Below are 4,316 nucleotides of genomic sequence, written 5' to 3' on the forward strand. Positions count from 1 at the left end.
AGTACTCAAGTTGAACCAGGCGGAAATCTCCTTTGGAAGGGTCTGTTTGAGAACTTCACAACTTCACTCTAGGGAGATTCCAACCTCGAACATCGGGTTTCTTCTCTTTATTCAATAGAACAGTGGCCAATCTAGCGAAATCACCAATACGTCTTCGACCTACCCCTTAAGAGAAGATCTATATATCAAAGATTTGAAAATCCCTCTACAACGGGAAAGCAGGGAAAGCCTCTACGCCTTAAAACCAGTATAGACTAAACAAATCAAGCGGGGACTTCAAGATTGGAAAAATCCACTTTCTGAAACATGAACATTTATACTGTAACATTTGGAGAACTATGATATTCCAATTCCTACACCCCTAAAACCTGTATCGTTTAACTAGAAAAGTAGCTACTTTGAAAGAGTTTCCCCACCTCATGATTCATCATATGAGGCAAAAAAGTCCATTTTGAAATAAGGTAATTGCAAGCGGGAAATGCCAGAGTAGGGGTAAAAAGAAAGGAACAACCAGATGCGCTGCCTGCTCCTGATAAGCAGATAAAGATGGTACGATGGGAACTACCTAGGCCGGTTCAAAGCCGATTGAAGCCCAAGATGAATCTCCCTTTGCCCTTTAGGCCTTGAGAAGAATAGCTTCCTTAGCCTTTTTATAGCTAAGCTATCTTTCTTCTTTCCCAGAGTCTTTTTAAAGGGATACGCAGGAGTCCAAATGTTTGAATTGCCTACGAGCCTGTTCTATCTAGGAGGGGAAGAAATTCCTTCTTAGTCAGAGTTGGGAATGTGCCATCTATCTGGCTATGAAAGAAAGAAGTCCTATGTGCAAGAAGAGAGACCATAACTCTTTGCCTTTCACTATTAGAGGGAACGTAGCGAGCGGCAGTTCTTCCTGATGTCTTTTAACCTCCGAGGGTTTATTGTACTTCCTGGCAAAGGTCGATCTACGATAGCCTATACATGAATTTCTCATTTCTTATCATACGCGAATTGGATGATCAAAGCATACTAGCAATTTCAAATCCACCAGTCGGGTACGAAGACAGGGGAGAAGGCCGAAGTGAAATCCCGAAGAATGCCAGATGTAAGAAGGTGGGGAGTGAAGTAGGTCATCACTATCAGTAGTCACGCAAAAAAAAGCAACGACGCCTTTTGGCGAAGGGTCTTCTAAGCCCTGAGATTGCGGAGTGCTGCGCGCTTCATTAATAGGAGTTATATACTTACTAGAGAAGCGAGGAGGTACAAAAGAAAAGAGCTCACCAGAGGGAGCAATCCACCTAGTCTGAACGAATCGTTCGACTATGACCTGGTGACTCAATTCTATTCCTGCCATCATTTCGATGTACAACCTCCTACGTCTTTCTCCTGAAACCAGAAAGGCAGTAGTCAAAGACCTCTCGCAAGCCCAGAAGACACTTACGTAAATCGGGTTGAAGCTAAAGGGAAGAAGCTTAAAGAGCGTGAGGAATGGAAGTTTACTTGATAGAGTCAAACTCTTGCTTGCATTAAGGTATTTAGTTGCTTAAGGATGGTCCCAGACTCTGGGTTGAAGGGGATTTTTTCCGTTGAAAGACCCAACTATCTTAATACGCCTTCGATTCTTTGGCTGGGGAGGAACCTATGCCTGAGATGATGCGGTCCTTGAATCTTCCGTGGCTGAGAGTTAGCAAGCAACCTTTGCCTTTTGGCAGGAGGATAGCAGAAGCTACCCAACCTACTTAAAGAACCTAAAGGCTTAGCCCGGTCTGAAGAAAGAAAGAAAGGAGAGCTCAGATAGAGCTGCAGTTCCAAGTTCTAAGGGTCAAAAAGCCAAAACGCTTCTACTACTTCGTTGAGACTACTCTTAGTATCCAATTTCCTCAATGCTTCCGGTTCATCAACCAATTGCTGCCCAGAAAAGAGACTTGTCGTAGATAAGCTCTGCTTTTGAGTCAAAGACTAAGTCTAAAATTATGAGTGAGAAGGTTCCACTCATAAAGGCCTTGGAGTCTAAACTAATACTATCACTTCAATTACTTGATCGAATTGGCACAACTCCTCCATCCAGTCTCAGATCCCATTGCTTTCGATCAGTCGCTTCTTGATAGATTTGTAAAGTGCTTTATCTTGTGAAATCAATAATAGGAATTTCTTAAAGGTAGTTTACTTGCTTACTCAAGAGAGTAAGGTAGTTTTTACTTAGTTACTTGTTAGAGTAAAGGGAATCCGCTCATAAGTCAAAGACTAGATCCGCAAGCACTCTTTTTTTTTACTATGTATACTCCCCGGATAAGTCGGTAGATCTTAGACCTTCTCAAAAAAGGAAATGTGTGAAAGCGGTTAAGAATTCTTTCTATTCTAATAGAGAAAATTAGTCCTTAAGCTTTAATTAGCAACTTCATACCTCTTAGCAGGTCGGTCAGTCTCAGTAGTAGAGGAAGAAGAGTCCACTGATCATCAGTTACATCACAGTAGTGGTCCTCTTGCCTTTGCCTGGCAGAGTCGGCCCTTAATTGGCAATTCAGACATCACATTACACACCACAGTTGAACCGTGCTTTAGACCACCGGGCATAGCAGAATGAGGAGGATCGGCCTGCAAGCTCTAGCATACTCTAGTAGACAGCGTAACCAATCCAGCTAAGTTATTAAACCTGAAATTCAAGACTAAAAAAGTTCTTTCTCTTTAGGGATAGACCTAGAGCAAGAATGGTAAAAATACCCCATAAACATTTTAGTCAAATGTAATCTCTTTCCTTATGCTTCGCATAAGCAACTACATACCTTAAGCTTTGCATAAGCATAACCATATGATGAGTTGAGTTGAAGGCGAGCGTCCTTTCTTTTCTATGGAAGCGCACATCACTTTGGACGTGCTTTACCGACAAATGCATGAGTCAGAACATAATAGCTAGGCACGTTGTGAGAAGAGAATAAGCAAAATCTATTGCATAATCAAAGTAAGAGTCAACATCTCGGTAATAAAAATCATTTTCACGAGCAGTAGTTGAAAACTTCTATTCGATCTACCGAATCAACTTCTGCCTACCCCGCCCGGTCAAGGCTCGTCAAGAGTGTTTTTTCTTCAACGGGAGGCCAGCCTATTATCCTACCCATGTCTATCCATAAGTAGTGAGAGCGAGCTTGGTTCGCTGGCTCCTGGCTATTTCCCCCTTCTAGTCCCTCCGGTTGGGACAAGCTAATGAAATCCGGGCTCAGCCCTTTTGTAGTAAACGCAACTTAAACACTAACATTATTCCAAAACATTTCTTTAAAAATGAAACAAAACCCATAGTAGTTATTCTTACCCTCCCAAGGAAGGGCACTTGATTGATCAGAAGAAAGGTCTACTTCTTCCCCCTTATGCTATGGAGGTCGTTAGCGCTACCAGTCTATTTCTTCTTCTGCTTGTCCGCTATCTTTAAAAATTCCTTCTGTTAGTATGAGTGAGCATCTTTTCCCATCTCCCGGTCTTTATGATTTCCTTGCCTTACTATTGAGATAACGTGCCTAAGTAGCATAACAATAAATATAGATCCTATCCCCTTTCCTTTAGTCGAGAATAGGTTTCATACGAGGTAGGGCCATCCCATCAGAGCAACTTGATCACTGGATTATTCTATTTGCTTTATTATCCCTAAAGAGAGACAAGACAAAAGTGGTGGTGTACTTTTCTCAATAGAGTTTTTGAGCACTCCTAGCATATCATACGGGTTTCTGCCTCTCAATATTTCTTATCTTTTATTAAGGCTTTCGTTCCAGTCCCTCTGTCTTCCATTACGTTAGTAGGTCGATAGGTGAACATAGATAGGTTTCTTGCTAAGGAGTCAACCAAGCCAGTTCTTTTCAAGCCTTACAGCTGGTGAGATAAATTAAAGAGGTCAGGAGCAAGAGGTATGTAGTCGCTTATTAGAAGCTTAAGAAAAGAGCAAATCAAATGAATGGGAAAGGTAAGATAACGGAAAAGATCTTCTCGGCCAAGCTAGCAAACCAGATTTTCTCTCTTGAATGGAAGAACAGCAAGAGACAGGGCTAAGAGTGCTCTCCTACTTTCCGTAATCCTAACTTCAGTGAGCAGACGATTTGCTGCTCTTCTAGTTAGAGAAGGACTTAGACCTACCGGTAACCAACTTTGCGGGCCCATTTTGGTCCACACATGGCTAAGCTCTTGGTGCGGCGGCGTATCATCAACTAACGAACTAGGTATGAAGTAGCTTATGCTGCTTCGCTGCTTAAGGGGCGCAGCGAGTGGGTAAAGCGAAGTTTTAGGACATAAAGTCTTTTTTTATATATGATATATATACTATTCCGTTAAAATAGAGAGAAAGTAGTTGACCAATG

The sequence above is a fragment of the Chenopodium quinoa genome, unplaced genomic scaffold (assembly GCF_001683475.1).
Source record: "Chenopodium quinoa cultivar QQ74 unplaced genomic scaffold, ASM168347v1, whole genome shotgun sequence".
NCBI classification, from domain to species: Eukaryota; Viridiplantae; Streptophyta; class Magnoliopsida; order Caryophyllales; family Amaranthaceae; genus Chenopodium; species Chenopodium quinoa.